The sequence below is a fragment of the Schistocerca gregaria genome, unplaced genomic scaffold (assembly GCF_023897955.1).
Source record: "Schistocerca gregaria isolate iqSchGreg1 unplaced genomic scaffold, iqSchGreg1.2 ptg000156l, whole genome shotgun sequence".
Classification (NCBI taxonomy): domain Eukaryota; kingdom Metazoa; phylum Arthropoda; class Insecta; order Orthoptera; family Acrididae; genus Schistocerca; species Schistocerca gregaria.
Window position 1 is genome coordinate 3,258,703 of NW_026061720.1, and position 15,988 is coordinate 3,274,690.

Consider the following 15,988-nt stretch of genomic DNA (forward strand, 5'->3'; position numbering starts at 1 on the left):
CAGCACGGCTAGCTCAGTCGGTAGAGCATGAGACTCTTAAGCACAGGGTCGTGGGTTCGAGACCTACGCTGGGCGGAACGGAATTTTTCTCCGCTGCAGATGTAAATTACCGATTTTCTGATTAACGTGATGTAATGGAAATAGCAACTTTAAAATTTGCCTACGTCTCAATCAGTCGCAAGAAAACTGTATTTGAAGGTGAAGGTGATTTTGTAGACATGTGTGAAAGTCATGTTCTGAAGTGCTGGTGGTTTTGTTTGGAGAGAACTTCGGCTACGTGTCAGATGTGTAGCCCAGCAGTAATGGGTCGCCATAGCTGCAAATATTAGTCAAGAATATGAAGTGTTGTCAGCTGAAGTCTGATGATTCAGACGACCGTACGGACGAAGTACGCAAAAGTTCCGCTAGGCCGCACCTCTTTAGCTCTGTGGTAGAGCACTGGTCTAGTAAACCAGGAGTCGTGAGTTCCATCCTCACAGGAGGAAGACGAATTTTGGAAATCAGTTGCGCGTCATGGCCGTATAGCAAACAGAATCTGTGATGACGAACAATTAGCGAGAGGCGTTTTATTAAGAATTACTCTCAGATGTGATTAAGGCGAATGGCGCTGATAAAGCATTTGCCAAAGCGGTACGGCATAAGGTGGTACGAGTCAGTCTGAATTACATTTTATAGATGTATTTCTCACAAATCTCTTAGCCTGTCGTCGCTTCTGCAGAAGTAGCAAATGGCCATCGTAGCAAATGCGGCGAGGGACACCCCGCCATCGATTCCGATTGCGCAAAGTGTGTGGTCTTGTTTTCCTGTCTATGTTTGGTCGGTCTCGTAAGAGGTTTGAATGTAACGAATGGGTGGGAAAGAGTAAGGGGCAGCGGCTGTGTGTAACGAAAACACAGTTCCTCAGGGGGTGTGAGCGTTTCGAGATGAGTCGTATATAAGTTATACTAGGTCGTCAGTGACCGTGTGGCCTAATGGATAAAAAAAAAAGAAAATGGATAAGGCGTCGGGCTTCGGATCCGAAGATTGCAGGTTCGAATCCTGTCACGGTCTTGTTTTTCCAGTTCTGAAAAACAAACATACCGTTTTAATGTAGCAATTGTGCAGTACGAAACCGTCTGAATGTTGCTGTTGACCATTTTGTGCTTGGAGATGGTCTTGAGCTTGAAACACACACAACAAGACCGGTGTTAACTAGCGAAATGGTCGGCAGAGTGCCCTCACCGCGAGGTTTGACTGGCACTTGCACATCTAAAACAACGTCGGAAAGTAACTCGTTCGGCTTTTGAGTCACGTCAAGTATGTGTGTTAATTTTGACGCCGCTAGATCTGCAGATTGTCATGCAATTCCATTACATCTCAGAAATGATTATGAAATAAAAGTGAAGTACGTGACGAGTGTGACGTTAGGAAAACATTAGGCAGCATGGAGAGATTCTGTATGGGACCAACCAACCCTAACGAGTACTGTGTGATCTGCTACCCAGCAGGTACACAACGAGGCAGCAATGCTAGCTCAGTCGGCAGAGCATGAGACCCTTAATCACAGGGTCGTGGGTTCGAGCCCTACGCTGGGCGGAACGGAATTTTTCTCCGCTGCAGATGTAAATTACCGATTTTCTGATTAACGTGATGTAATGGAAATAGCAACTTTAAAATTTGCCTACGTCTCAATCAGTCGCAAGAAAACTGTATTTGAAGGTGAAGGTGATTTTGTAGACATGTGTGAAAGTCATGTTCTGAAGTGCAGGTGGTTTTGTTTGGAGAGAACATCGGCTACGTGTCAGATGTGTAGCCAAGCAGTAATGGGTCGCCATAGCTGCAAATATTAGTGAAGAATATGAAGTGTTGTCAGCTGAAGTCTGATGATTCAGACGACCGTACGGACGAAGTACGCAAAAGTTCCGCTAGACCGCGCCTCTTTAGCTCAGTGGTAGAGCACTGGTCTAGTAAACCAGGGATCGTGAGTTCCATCCTCACAGGAGGAAGACGAATTTTGGAAATCAGTTGCGCGTCATGGCCGTATAGCAAACAGTATCTGTGATGACGAACCATTAGCGAGAGGCGATTTATTAAGAGTTACTCTCAGATGTGATTAAGGCGAATGGCGCTGATAAAGCATTTGCCAAAGCGGTACGGCATAAGGTGGGACGAGGCAGTCTGAATTACATTTTATAGATGTGTTTCTCACAAATCTCTGAGCCTCTCGAGGTCGTCGTCGTCGTCGTCGTCGTCGGCGCCGCTTCTGCAGAAGTAGCAAATGGCCATCGTCGCAAATGCGGCGAGGGACACCCTGCCATCGATTCCGATTGCGCAAAGTGTGTGGTCTTGTTTTCCTGTCTATGTTTGGTCGGTCTCGTAAGGGGTTGAATGTAACGAATGGGTAGGAAAGAGTAAGGGGCAGCGGCTGTGTGGAACGAAAACATAATTCCTCAGGGGGTGTGAGCGTTTCGAGATGAGTCGTATACAAGTTATACTTGGTCGTCAGTGACCGTGTGGCCTAATGGATAAGGCGTCGGACTTCGCATCCGAAGGTTGCAGGTTCGAATCCTGTCACGGTACTGTTTTTCCAGTTCTGAAAAAACAAACATAACGTTTTAATGTAGCAATTGTGCAGTACGAAACCGTCTGAATGTTGCTGTTGACCATTTTGTGCTTGGAGATGGTCTTGAGCTTGAATCACACACAACAAGACCGGTGTTAACTAGCGAAATGGTCGGCAGAGTGCCCTCACCGCGAGGTTTGACTGGCACTTGCACATCTAAAACAACGTCGGAAAGTAACTCGTTCGGCTTTTGGGTCACGTCAAGTATGTGTTTTTATTTTGACGCCGCTAGCTCTGCAGATTGTCATGCAATTCCTTTACCTCTCAGAAATGATTATGAAATAAAAGTGAAGTACGTGACGAGTGTGACGTTAGGAAAACATTAGGCAGCATGGAGAGATTCTGTATGGGACCAAGCAACCCAAACGAGTACTGTGTGATCTGCTACCTAGCAGGTATCCAACGAGGCAGCACGGCTAGCTCAGTCGGTAGAGCATGAGACTCGTAATCACAGGGTCGTGGGTTCGAGCCCTGGGCTGGGCGGAACGGAATTCTTCTCCGCTGCAGATGTAAATTACCGATTTTCTGATTAACGTGATGTAATGAAAATAGCAACTTTAAAATTTGCCTACGTCTCAATCAGTCGCAAGATAACTGTATTTGAAGGTGAAGGTGATTTTGTAGACATGTGTGAAAGTCATGTTCTTAAGTGCAGGTGGTTTTGTTTGGAGTGAACATCGGCTACGTGTCAGATGTGTAGCCAAGCAGTAATGGGTAGCCATAGCTGCAAATATTTGTCAAAAATATGAAGTGTTGTCAGCTGAAGTCTGATGATTCAGACGACCGTACGGACGAAGTACGCAAAAGTTCCGCTAGGCCGCGCGTCTTTAGCTCAGTGGTAGAGCACTGGTCTAGTAAACCAGGAGTCGTGAGTTACATCCTCACAGGAGGAAGACGAATTTTGGAAATCAGTTGCGCGTCATAGCCGTATAGCAAACAGTATCTGTGATGACGAACAATTAGCGAGAGGCGTTTTATTAAGAATTGCTCTCAGATGTGAATGGCGCAGATAAAGCATTTGCCAGAGCGGTACGGCATAAGGTGGGACAAGGCAGTCTGAATTACATTTTATAGATGTATTTCTCACAAATCTCTGAGCCACTCGCGGTCGTCGTCGTCGTCGTCGTGGCCGCCGCTTCTGCAGAAGTAGCAAATGGCCATCGTAGCAAATGCGGCGAGGGACACCCTGCCATCGATTCCAAATGCGCAAAGTGTAGTCTTGTTTTCCTGTCTATTTTTGGTCGTTCTCGTAAGAGGTTGAATGTAACGAATGGGTGGGAAAGAGTAAGGGGCAGCGGCTGTGTGGAACGAAATCACAATTCCTCAGGGGGTGTGAGCGTTTTGAGATGAGTCGTATATTAGTTATACTTGGTCGTCAGTGACCGTGTGGCCTAATGGATAAGGCGTTGGACTTCGGATCCGAAGATTGCAGGTTCGAATCCTGTCACGGTCGTGTTTTTCCAGTTCTGAAAAACAAACATACCGTTTTAATGTAGCAATTGTGCAGTACGAAACCGTCTGAATGTTGCTGTTGACCATTTTGTGCTTGGAGATGGTCTTGAGCTTGAAACACACACAACAAGACCGGTGTTAACTAGCGAAATGGTCGGCAGAGTGCCCTCACCGCGAGGTTTGACTGGCACTTGCACATGTAAAACAACGTCGGAAAGTAACTCGTTCGGCTTTTGAGTCACGTCAAGTATGTGTGTTAATTTTGACGCCGCTAGCTCTGCAGATTGTCATGCAATTCCATTACCTCTCAGAAATGATTATGAAATAAAAGTGAAATACGTGACGAGTGTGATGTTATGAAAACATTAGGCAGCATGGAGAGATTCTGTATGGGACCAACCAACCCAAACGAGTACTGTGTGATCTGCTACCTAGCAGGTACCCAACGAGGCAGCACGGCTAGCTCAGTCGGTAGAGCATGAGACTCGTAATCACAGGGTCGTGGGTTCGAGCCCTAGGCTGGGCGGAACGGAATTCTTCTCCGCTGCAGATGTAAATTACCGATTTTCTGATTAACGTGATGTAATGAAAATAGCAACTTTAAAATTTGCCTACGTCTCAATCAGACGCAAGATAACTGTATTTGAAGGTGAAGGTGATTTTGTAGACATGTGTTAAAGTCATGTTCTTAAGTGCAGGTGGTTTTGTTTGGAGTGAACATCGGCTACGTGTCAGATGTGTAGCCAAGCAGTAATGGGTAGCCATAGCTGCAAATATTTGTCAAAAATATGAAGTGTTGTCAGCTGAAGTCTGATGATTCAGACGACCGTACGGACGAAGTACGCAAAAGTTCCGCTAGGCCGCGCGTCTTTAGCTCAGTGGTAGAGCACTGGTCTAGTAAACCAGGAGTCGTGAGTTACATCCTCACAGGAGGAAGACGAATTTTGGAAATCAGTTGCGCGTCATAGCCGTATAGCAAACAGTATCTGTGATGACGAACAATTAGCGAGAGGCGTTTTATTAAGAATTACTCTCAGATGTGATTAAGGCGAATGGCGCTGATAAAAGCATTTGCCAAAGCGGTACGGCATAAGGTGGGACGAGGCGGTCTGAATTACATTTCATAGATGTATTTCTCACAAATCTCTGAGCCTCTCGCGTTCGTCGTCGTCGTCGTCGTCGTCGTCGTCGCCGCCGCCGCTTCTGCAGAAGTAGCAAATGGCCATCGTAGCAGATGCGGCGAGGGACACCCTGCCATCGATTCCGATTGCGCAAAGTGTGTGGTCTTGTTTTCCTGTCTATTTTTGGTCGTTCTCGTAAGAGGTTGAATGTAACGAATGGGTGGGAAAGAGTAAGGGGCAGCGGCTGTGTGGAACGAAATCACAATTCCTCAGGGGGTGTGAGCGTTTTGAGATGAGTCGTATATTAGTTATACTTCGTGGTCAGTGACCGTGTGGCCTAATGGATAAGGCGTCGGACTTCGGATCCGAAGATTGCAGGTTCGAATCATGTCACGGTCGTGTTTTTCCAGTTCTGAAAAACAAACATACCGTTTTAATGTAGCAATTGTGCAGTACGAAACCGTCTGAATGTTGCTGTTGACCATTTTGTGCTTGGAGATGGTCTTGAGCTTGAAACACACACAACAAGACCGGTGTTAACTAGCGAAATGGTCGGCAGAGTGCCCTCACCGCGAGGTTTGACTGGCACTTGCACATCTAAAACAACGTCGGAAAGTAACTCGTTCGGCTTTTGAGTCACGTCAAGTATGTGTGTTAATTTTGACGCCGCTAGCTCTGCAGATTGTCATGCAATTCCTTTACCTCTCAGAAATGATTATGAAATAAAAGTGAAGTACGTGACGAGTGTGACGTTAGGAAAACATTAGGCAGCATGGAGAGATTCTGTATGGGACCAACCAACCCAAACGAGTACTGTGTGATCTGCTACCCAGCAGGTACCCAACGAGGCAGCACGGCTAGCACAGTCGTTTAATGAACAAAGTAAGAGCATACGGACTATCAGATCAATTGTGTGATTGGATTGAGGAGTTCCTAGATAACAGAACGCAGCACGTCATTCTCAATGGAGAGAAGTCTTCCGAAGTAAGAGTGATTTCAGGTGTGCCGCAGGGGAGTGTCATAGGACCGTTGCTATTCACAATATACATAAATGACCTGGTGGATGACATCGGAAGTTCACTGAGGCTTTTTGCAGATGATGCTGTGGTGTATCGAGAGGTTGCAACAATGGAAAATTGTACTGAAATGCAGGAGGATCTGCAGCGAATTGACGCATGGTGCACGGAATGGCAATTGAATCTCAATGTAGCGAAGTGTAATGTGATGCGAATACATAGAAAGGTAGGTCCCTTATCATTTAGCTACAAAATAGCAGGTCAGCAACTGGAAGCAGTTAATTCCATAAATTATCTGGGAGTACGCATTAGGAGTGATTTAAAATGGAATGATCATATAAAGTTGATCGTCGGTAAAGCAGATGCCAGACTGAGATTCATTGGAAGAATCCTAAGGAAATGCAATCCGACAACAAAGGAAGTAGGTTACAGTACGCTTGTTCGCCCAATGCTTGAATACTGCTCAGCAGTGTGGGATCCGCACCAGGTAGGGTTGATAGAAGAGATAGAGAAGATCCAACGGAGAGCAGCGCGCTTCGTTACAGGATCATTTAGTAATTGCGAAAGCGTTACGGAGATGATAGATAAACTCCAGTGGAAGACTCTGCAGGAGAGACGCTCAGTAGCTCGGTACGGGCTTTTGTTGAAGTTTCGAGAACATACCTTCACCGAAGAGTCAAGCAGTATATAGCTCCCTCCTACGTATATCTCGCGAAGAGACCATGAGGATAAAATCAGAGAGATTAGAGCCCACACAGAAGCATACCGACAATCCTTCTTTCCACGTACAATACGAGACTGGAATAGAAGGGAGAACCGATAGAGGTACTCAGGGTACCCTCCGCCACACACCGTCAGGTGGCTTGCGGAGTACGGATGTAGATGTAGATGTAGACTCTTAATCACAGGGTCGTGAGTTCGAGCCCTACGCTGGGCGGACCGGAATTTTTCTCCACAACAGATGTAAATTACCGATTTTCTGATTAACGTGATGTAATGGAAATAGCAACTTTAAAATTTGCCTACGTCTCCATCAGTCGCAAGAAAACTGTATTTGAAGGTGAAGGTGATTTTGTAGACATGTGTGAAAGTCATGTTCTGAAGTGCAGGTGGTTTTGTTTGGAGAGAACATCGGCTACGTGTCAGATGTGTAGCCAAGCAGTAATGGGTCGCCATAGCTGCAAATATTAGTCGAAAATATGAAGTGTTGTCAGCTGAAGTCTGATGATTCAGACGACCGTACGGACGAAGTACGCAAAAGTTCCGCTAGGCCGCACGTCTTTAGCTAAGTGGTAGAGCACTGGTCTAGTAAACCAGGAGTCGTGAGTTTCATCCTCACAGGAGGAAGACGAATTTTGGAAATCAGTTGCGCGTCATGGCCGTATAGCAAACAGTATCTGTGATGACGAACAATTAGCGAGAGGCGTTTTATTAAGAATTACTCTCAGATGTGATTAAGGCGGATGGCGCTGATAAAGCATGTGCCAAAGCGGTACGGCGTAAGGTGGGACGAGGCAGTCTGAATTACATTTTATAGATGTTTTTCTCACAAATCTCTGAGCCTCTCGAGGTCGTCGTCGTCGTCGTCGTCGTCGTCGCCGCCGCCGATTCTGCAGAAGTAGCAAATGGCCATCGTAGCAAATGCGGCGAGGGACACCCTGCCATCGATTCCGATTGCGCAAAGTGTGGTCTTGTTTTCCTGTCTATGTTTGGTCGGTCTCGTAAGAGGTTGAATGTAACGAATGGGTGGGAAAGAGTAAGGGGCAGCGGCTGTGTGGAACGAAAACACAATTCCTCAGGGGGTGTGAGCGTTTCGAGATGAGTCGTATATAAGTTATACTTGGTCGTCAGTGACCGTGTGGCGTAATGGATAATGCGTCGGACTTCGGATCCGAAGATTGCAGGTTCGAATCCTGTCACGGTCGTGTTTTTCCAGTTCTGAAAAACAAACATAACGGTTTAATGTAGCAATTGTGCAGTACGAAACCGTCTGAATGTTGCTGTTGACCATTTTGTGCTTGGAGATGGTCTTGAGCTTGAATCACACACAACAAGACCGGTGTTAACTAGCGAAATGGTCGACAGAGTGCCCTCACCGCGAGGTTTGACTGGCACTTGCACATCTAAAACAACGTCGGAAAGTAACTCGTTCGGCTTTTGAGTCACGTCAAGTATGTGTGTTAATTTTGACGCCGCTAGCTCTGCAGATTGTCATGCAATTCCTTTACCTCTCAGAAATGATTATGAAATAAAAGTGAAGTACGTGACGAGTGTGACGTTAGGAAAACATTAGGCAGCATGGAGAGATACTGTATGGGACCAACCAACCCAAACGAGTACTTTGTGATCTGCTACCTAGCAGGTATCCAACGAGGCAGCACGGCTAGCTCAGTCGGTAGAGCATGAGACTCTTAATCACAGGGTCGTGGGTTCGTGCCCTACGCTGGGCGGAACGGTATTTTTCTCCGCTGTAGATGTAAATTACCGATTTTCTGATTAACGTGATGTAATGGAAATAGCAACTTTAAAATTTGAATACGTCTCAATCAGTCGCAAGAAAACTGTATTTGAACGTGAAGGTGATTTTGTAGACATGTGTGAAAGTCATGTTCTGAAGTGCAGGTGGTTTTGTTTGGAGAGAACATCGGCTACGTGTTAGATGTGTAGCCAAGCAGTAATGGGTCGCCATAGCTGCAAAAATATGAAGTGTTGTCAGCTGAAGTCTGATGATTCAGACGACCGTACGGACGAAGTACGCAAAAGTTCCGCTAGGCCGCGCCTCTTTAGCTCAGTGGTAGAGCACTGGTCTAGTAAACCAGGAGTCGTGAGTTCCATCCTCACAGAAGGAAGACGAATTTTGGAAATCAGTTGCGCGTCATGGCCGTATAGCAAACACTATCTGTGATGACGAACAATTAGCGAGAGGCGTTTTATTAAGAATTACTCTCAGATGTGATTAAGGCGAATGGCGCTGATAAAGCGTTTGCCAAAGCGGTACGGCATAAGGTGGGACGAGGCAGTCTGAATTACATTTTATAGATGTGTTTCTCACAAATCTCTGAGCCTCTCGAGGTCGTCGTCGTCGTCGTCGTCGTCGTCGTCGGCGCCGCTTCTGCAGAAGTAGCAAATGGCCATCGTAGCAAATGCGGCGAGGGACACCCTGCCATCGATTCCGATTGCGCAAAGTGTGTGGTCTTGTTTTCCTGTCTATGTTTGGTCGGACTCGTAAGAGGTTGAATGTAACGAATGGGTGGGAAAGAGTAAGGGGCAGCGGCTGTGTGGAACGAAAACACAATTCCTCAGGGGGTGTAAGCGTTTTGAGATGAGTCGTATATAAGTTATACTCGGTAGTCAGTGACTGTGTGGCCTAATGGATAAGGCGTCGGACTTCGGATCCGAAGGTTGCAGGTTCGAATCCTGTCACCGTCGTGTTTTTCCAGTTCTGAAAAACAAACATACCGTTTTAATGTGGCTATTGTGCAGTACGAAACCGTCTGAATGTTGCTGTTGACCATTTTGTGCTTGGAGATGGACTTGAGCTTGAAACACACACACCAAGACCGGTGTTAACTAGCGAAATGGTAGGCAGAGTGTCCTCACCGCGGGGTGTGACTGGCACTTGCACATCTAAAACAACGTCGGAAAGTAACTCGTTCGGCTTTTGAGTCACGTCAAGTATGTGTGTTAATCTTGACGCCGCTACCTCTGCAGATTGTCATGCAATTCCTTTACCTCTCAGAAATGATTATGAAATAAAAGTGAAGTACGTGACGAGTGTGACGTTAGGAAAACATTAGGCAGCATGGAGAGATTCTGTATGGGACCAACCAACCCAAACGAGTACTGTGTGATCTGCTACCCAGCAGGTACCCAACGAGGCAGCACGGCTAGCTCAGTCGCTAGAGCATTAGACTCTTAATCACGGGGTCGTGAGTTCGAGACCTACGCTGGGCGGAACGGAATTTTTCTCCGCTGCAGATGTAATTTACCGATTTTCTGATTAACGTGATGTAATGGAAATAGCAACTTTAAAATTTGCCTACGTCTCAATCAGTCGCAAGATAACTGTATTTGAAGGTGAAGGTGATTTTGTAGACATGTGTGAAAGTCATGTTCTGAAGTGCAGGTGGTTTTGTTTGGAGAGAACATCGGCTACGTGTCAGATGTGTAGCCAAGCAGTAATGGGTCGCCATAGCTGCAAATATTAGTCGAAAATATGAAGTGTTGTCAGCTGAAGTCTGATGATTCAGACGACCGTACTGACGAAGTACGCTAAAGTTCCGCTACGCCGCGCCTCTTTAGCTCAGTGGTAGAGCACTGGTCTAGTAAACCAGGAGTCGTGAGTTCCATCCTCACAGGAGGAAGACGAATTTTGGAAATCAGTTGCGCGTCATGGCCGTATAGCAAACAGTATCTGTGATGACGAACAATTAGCGAGAGGCGTTTTGTCAAGAATTACTCACAGATGTGATTAAGGCGAATGGCACAGATAAAGCATTTGCCAAAGCGGTACGGCGTAAGGTGGGACGAGGCAGTCTGAATTACATTTTATAGATGTATTTCTCACAAATCTCTGAGCCTCTCGCGGTCGTCGTCGTCGTCGTCGTCGTCGTCGCCACCGCTTCTGCAGAAGTAGCAAATGGCCATCGTAGCAAATGCGGCGAGGGACACCCTGCCATCGATTCCGAATGCGCAAAGTGTGTAGTCTTGTTTTCCTGTCTATTTTTGGTCGGTCTCGTAAGAGGTTGAATGTAACGAATGGGTGGGAAAGAGTAAGGGGCAGCGGCTGTGTGGAACGAAAACACAATTCCTCAAGGGGTGTGAGCGTTTCGAGATGAGTCGTATATCAGTTATACTTTGTCGTCAGTGACCGTGTGGCCTAATGGATAAGGCGTCGGACTTCGGATCCGAAGATTGCAGGTTCGAATCCTGTCACGTTCGTGTTTTTCCAGTTCTGAAAAACAAACATACAGTTTTAATGTAGCAATTGTGCAGTACGGAAGCGTCTGAATGTTGCTGTTGACCATTTTGTTCTTGGAGATGTACTTGAGCTTGGAACACACACAACAAGGCCGGTGTTAACTAGCGAAATGGTCGGCAGAGTGCCCTCACCGCGAGGTTTGACTGGCACTTGCACATCTAAAACAACGTCGGAAAGTAACTCGTTCGGCTTTTGAGTCACGTCAAGTATGTGTGCAGATTGTCATGCAATTCCTTTACCTCTCAGAAATGATTATGAAATAAAAGTGAAGTACGTGACGAGTGTGACGTTAGGAAAACATTAGGCAGCATGGAGAGATTCTGTATGGGACCAACCAACCCAAACGAGTACTGTGTGATCTGCTACCCAGCAGGTACCCAACGAGGCAGCACGGCTAGCTCAGTCGCTAGAGCATTATACTCTTAATCACGGGGTCGTGAGTTCGAGACCTACGCTGGGCGGAACGGAATTTTTCTCCGCTGCAGATGTAATTTACCGATTTTCTGATTAACGTGATGTAATGGAAATAGCAACTTTAAAATTTGCCTACGTCTCAATCAGTCGCAAGATAACTGTATTTGAAGGTGAAGGTGATTTTGTAGACATGTGTGAAAGTCATGTTCTGAAGTGCAGGTGGTTTTGTTTGGAGAGAACATCGGCTACGTGTCAGATGTGTAGCCAAGCAGTAATGGGTCGCCATAGCTGCAAATATTAGTCGAAAATATGAAGTGTTGTCAGCTGAAGTCGGATGATTCAGACGACCGTATGGACGAAGTACGCAAAACTTACGCTAGGCCGTGCCTCTTTAGCTCAGTGGTAGAGCACTGGTCTAGTAAACCAGGAGTCGTGAGTTCCATCCTCACAGGAGGAAGACGAATTTTGGAAATCAGTTGCGCGTCATGGCCGTATAGCAAACAGTATCTGTGATGACGAACAATTAGTGAGAGGCGTTTTATTAAGAATTACTCTCAGATGTGATTAAGGCGAATGGCGCGGATAAAGCATTTGCCAAAGCGGTACGGCGTAAGGTGGGACGAGGCAGTCTGAATTACATTTTATAGATGTATTTCTCACAAATCTCTGAGCCTCTCGAGGTCGTCGTCGTCGCTGCCGCTTCTGCAGAAGTAGCAAATGGCCATCGTAGCAAATGCGGCGAGGGACACCCTGCCATCGATTCCGATTGCGCAAAGTGTGTGGTCTTGTTTTCCTGTCTATGTTTGGTCGGTCTCGTAAGAGGTTGAATGTAACGAATGGGTGGGAAAGAGTAAGGGGCAGCGGCTGTGTGGAACGAAAACACAATTCCTCAGGGGGTGTGAGCGTTTCGAGATGAGTCGTATATCAGTTATACTTGGTCGTCAGTGACCGTGTGGCCTAATGGATAAGGCGTCGGACTTCGGATCCGAAGATTGCAGGTTCGAATCCTATCAGGGTCGTGTTTTTCCAGTTCTGAAAAACACACATAACGTTTTAATGTAGCAATTGTGCAGTACGAAACCGTCTGAATGTTGCTGTTGACCATTTTGTGCTTGGAGATGGTCTTGAGCTTGAATGACACACAACAAGACCGGTGTTAACTAGCGAAATGGTCGACAGAGTGCCCTCACCGCGAGGTTTGACTGGCACTTGCACATCTAAAACAACGTCGGAAAGTAACTCGTTCGGCTTTTGAGTCACGTCAAGTATGTGTGTTAATTTTGACGCCGCTAGCTCTGCAGATTGTCATGCAATTCCTTTACCTCTCAGAAATGATTATGAAATAAAAGTGAAGTACGTGACGAGTGTGACGTTAGGAAAACATTAGGCAGCATGGAGAGATTCTGTATGGGACCAACCAACCCAAACGAGTACTGTGTGATCTGCTACCCAGCAGGTATCCAACGAGGCAGCACGGCTAGCTCAGTCGGTAGAGCATGAGACTCTCAATCACAGGGTCGTGGGTTCGAGCCCTACGCTGGGCGGAACGGAGTTTTTCTCCGCTGCAGATGTAAATTACCGATTTTCTGATTAACGTGATGTAATGGAAATAGCAACTTTAAAATTTGCCTACGTCTCCATCAGTCGCAAGAAAACTGTATTTGAAGGTGAAGGTGATTTTGTAGACATGTGTGAAAGTCATGTTCTGAAGTGCAGGTGGTTTTGTTTGGAGAGAACATCGGCTACGTGTCAGATGTGTAGCCAAGCAGTAATGGGTCGCCATAGCTGCAAATATTAGTCGAAAATATGAAGTGTTGTCAGCTGAAGTCGGATGATTCAGACGACCGTACGGACGAAGTACGCAAAAGTTCCGCTAGGCCGTGCCTCTTTAGCTCAGTGGTAGAGCACTGGTCTAGTAAACCAGGAGTCGTGAGTTCCATCCTCACAGGAGGAAGACGAATTTTGGAGATCAGTTGCGCGTCATGGCCGTATAGCAAACAGTATCTGTGATGACGAACAATTAGCGAGAGGCGTTTTATTAAGAATTACTCTCAGATGTGATTAAGGCGAATGGCGCAGATAAAGCATTTGCCAAAGCGGTACGGCATAAGGTGGGACGAGGCAGTCTGAATTACATTTTATAGATGTATTTCTCACAAATCTCTGAGCCTCTCGCGGTCGTCGTCGTCGTCGTTGCCGCCGTCGCCGCCGCCGCTTCTGCAGAAGTAGCAAATGGCCATCGTAGCAAATGCGACGAGGGACACCCTGCCATCGATTCCGAATGCGCAATGTGTGTGGTCTTGTTTTCCTGTCTATGTTTGGTCGGTCTCGTAAGAGGTTGAATGTAACGAATGGGTGGGAAAGAGTAAGGGGCAGCGGCTGTGTGGAACGAAAACACAATTACTCAGGGGGTGTGAGCGTTTCGAGATGAGTCGTATATAAGTTGTACTTGGTCGTTAGTGACTGTGTGGCCTAATGGATAAGGCGTCGGACTTCGGATCCGAAGATTGCAGGTTCGAATCCTGTCACGGTCGTGTTTTTCCAGTTCTGAAAAACAAACATACCGTTTTAATGTAGCAATTGTGCAGTACGAAACCGTCTGAATGTTGCTGTTGACCATTTTGTGCTTGGAGATGGACTTGAGTTTGAAACACACACAACAAGACCGGTGTTAACTAGCGAAATGGTCGGCAGAGTGCCCTCACCGCGAGGTTTGACTGGCACTTGCACATCTAAAACAACGTCGGAAAGTAACTCGTTCGGCTTTTGAGTCACGTCAAGTATGTGTGCAGATTGTCATGCAATTCCTTTACCTCTCAGAAATGATTATGAAATAAAAGTGAAGTACGTGACGAGTGTGACGTTAGGAAAACATTAGGCAGCATGGAGAGATTCTGTATGGGACCAACCAACCCAAACGAGTACTGTGTGATCTGCTACCCAGCAGGTACCCAACGAGGCAGCACGGCTAGCTCAGTCGCTAGAGCATTAGACTCTTAATCACGGGGTCGTGAGTTCGAGACCTACGCTGGGCGGAACGGAATTTTTCTCCGCTGCAGAAGTAATTTACCGATTTTCTGATTAACGTGATGTAATGGAAATAGCAACTTTAAAATTTGCCTACGTCTCAATCAGTCGCAAGATAACTGTATTTGAAGGTGAAGGTGATTTTGTAGACATGTGTGAAAGTCATGTTCTGAAGTGCAGGTGGTTTTGTTTGGAGAGAACATCGGCTACGTGTCAGATGTGTAGCCAAGCAGTAATGGGTCGCCATAGCTGCAAATATTAGTCGAAAATATGAAGTGTTGTCAGCTGAAGTCGGATGATTCAGACGACCGTATGGACGAAGTACGCAAAAGTTACGCTAGGCCGTGCCTCTTTAGCTCAGTGGTAGAGCACTGGTCTAGTAAACCAGGAGTCGTGAGTTCCATCCTCACAGGAGGAAGACGAATTTTGGAAATCAGTTGCGCGTCATGGCCGTATAGCAAACAGTATCTGTGATGACGAACAATTAGTGAGAGGCGTTTTATTAAGAATTACTCTCAGATGTGATTAAGGCGAATGGCGCAGATAAAGCATTTTTTTTTTTTTAAAAAAAAAAACCACCTTTATTAATAATACGACACAACATTAATGTAATTATACAACATCTTAATATATAAATAAGTATGATACAAAAGTCAAATACAAGAAACTATTCTCATACTATTAACCCACCACCTCAAATAATTAGTGGGTCCTTAATACAAACTACTAATTGGCAGTGTATTACTTGTATGGCACTAACTACGGGCATGATTAATAAGTTACTTGTTAGACTACCTTACATGACTATTCTAGTGTGATCTGCAGTGTTACAGTATGTGCCAGAAGTTATACATACAAACCTACTGTTGTTTAGCCTGCCCACCGAGCTAACCCCAGTGGGCGTGCCCCTGGCACTGGGCTGGCCACGACTTTTACTTCACTGCAGTCCCTACCTTATTTGTATGTTAGTATTTCTAGTTCTTACTTAAGCTACTTTCTACTCAAAAAATAGTTGTGCGATAATTCCAAGTCCGGGTAGTGCACCTGCCGTCCTTGTCCGAAGACGCGGCGGATTCCAGCCATGAAATGGCTGGCCAGATCCGCGCCTGGCGGTAGTGCAGGTGCAGCTCGGTCAAGTTCGGTTTGGTACTTGATTAGTTCCTTGCCCTAATAAAGTCCCTCATGACTTTCATCGAGATCTCATTTGCCAGACTGTTGAGGACTTTGAATGTGTCGGCACGCCGCAGCAAGGTATATGTATCTTGGCTAGGAAGTTGCGCTCTAAGTTCATTTGCCACTCCATCATACAACGTGCAGTTGTAGATGACGTGTTCGGGAGTTCCTTCCGGAGCACCACAGTCACACGCTGGTGTCG

At 46.2% G+C, this 15,988-nt stretch overlaps 17 non-coding genes across 17 annotated transcripts; all 17 read left to right on the forward strand.

Moving 5' to 3' along the window:
• The first annotated feature begins 1,913 nt into the window (after positions 1-1,913).
• Trnat-agu (transfer RNA threonine (anticodon AGU)) lies at positions 1,914-1,985 on the forward strand. The gene has a single exon. It is a non-coding gene; the product is annotated as a tRNA-Thr (tRNA).
• Positions 1,986-2,486: 501 nt separating this feature from the next.
• On the forward strand, positions 2,487-2,560 carry Trnar-ucg (transfer RNA arginine (anticodon UCG)). The gene has a single exon. It is a non-coding gene; the product is annotated as a tRNA-Arg (tRNA).
• A 452-nt stretch (positions 2,561-3,012) lies between these two features.
• On the forward strand, positions 3,013-3,085 carry Trnat-cgu (transfer RNA threonine (anticodon CGU)). The gene has a single exon. It is a non-coding gene; the product is annotated as a tRNA-Thr (tRNA).
• An 897-nt stretch (positions 3,086-3,982) lies between these two features.
• On the forward strand, positions 3,983-4,055 carry Trnar-ucg (transfer RNA arginine (anticodon UCG)). The gene has a single exon. It is a non-coding gene; the product is annotated as a tRNA-Arg (tRNA).
• Positions 4,056-4,507: 452 nt separating this feature from the next.
• Trnat-cgu (transfer RNA threonine (anticodon CGU)) lies at positions 4,508-4,580 on the forward strand. The gene has a single exon. It is a non-coding gene; the product is annotated as a tRNA-Thr (tRNA).
• Positions 4,581-5,501: 921 nt separating this feature from the next.
• Trnar-ucg (transfer RNA arginine (anticodon UCG)) lies at positions 5,502-5,574 on the forward strand. The gene has a single exon. It is a non-coding gene; the product is annotated as a tRNA-Arg (tRNA).
• Positions 5,575-8,043: 2,469 nt separating this feature from the next.
• On the forward strand, positions 8,044-8,116 carry Trnar-ucg (transfer RNA arginine (anticodon UCG)). The gene has a single exon. It is a non-coding gene; the product is annotated as a tRNA-Arg (tRNA).
• Positions 8,117-8,568: 452 nt separating this feature from the next.
• On the forward strand, positions 8,569-8,641 carry Trnak-cuu (transfer RNA lysine (anticodon CUU)). Its single transcript has one exon. It is a non-coding gene; the product is annotated as a tRNA-Lys (tRNA).
• Positions 8,642-9,547: 906 nt separating this feature from the next.
• Positions 9,548-9,620, forward strand: Trnar-ucg (transfer RNA arginine (anticodon UCG)). Its single transcript has one exon. It is a non-coding gene; the product is annotated as a tRNA-Arg (tRNA).
• An 863-nt stretch (positions 9,621-10,483) lies between these two features.
• Trnat-agu (transfer RNA threonine (anticodon AGU)) lies at positions 10,484-10,555 on the forward strand. The gene has a single exon. It is a non-coding gene; the product is annotated as a tRNA-Thr (tRNA).
• A 504-nt stretch (positions 10,556-11,059) lies between these two features.
• Positions 11,060-11,132, forward strand: Trnar-ucg (transfer RNA arginine (anticodon UCG)). Its single transcript has one exon. It is a non-coding gene; the product is annotated as a tRNA-Arg (tRNA).
• Positions 11,133-11,971: 839 nt separating this feature from the next.
• Trnat-agu (transfer RNA threonine (anticodon AGU)) lies at positions 11,972-12,043 on the forward strand. The gene has a single exon. It is a non-coding gene; the product is annotated as a tRNA-Thr (tRNA).
• A 489-nt stretch (positions 12,044-12,532) lies between these two features.
• On the forward strand, positions 12,533-12,605 carry Trnar-ucg (transfer RNA arginine (anticodon UCG)). Its single transcript has one exon. It is a non-coding gene; the product is annotated as a tRNA-Arg (tRNA).
• A 452-nt stretch (positions 12,606-13,057) lies between these two features.
• Trnae-cuc (transfer RNA glutamic acid (anticodon CUC)) lies at positions 13,058-13,130 on the forward strand. Its single transcript has one exon. It is a non-coding gene; the product is annotated as a tRNA-Glu (tRNA).
• A 338-nt stretch (positions 13,131-13,468) lies between these two features.
• On the forward strand, positions 13,469-13,540 carry Trnat-agu (transfer RNA threonine (anticodon AGU)). Its single transcript has one exon. It is a non-coding gene; the product is annotated as a tRNA-Thr (tRNA).
• Positions 13,541-14,047: 507 nt separating this feature from the next.
• Trnar-ucg (transfer RNA arginine (anticodon UCG)) lies at positions 14,048-14,120 on the forward strand. Its single transcript has one exon. It is a non-coding gene; the product is annotated as a tRNA-Arg (tRNA).
• Positions 14,121-14,959: 839 nt separating this feature from the next.
• Trnat-agu (transfer RNA threonine (anticodon AGU)) lies at positions 14,960-15,031 on the forward strand. The gene has a single exon. It is a non-coding gene; the product is annotated as a tRNA-Thr (tRNA).
• Positions 15,032-15,988: the final 957 nt, after the last annotated feature.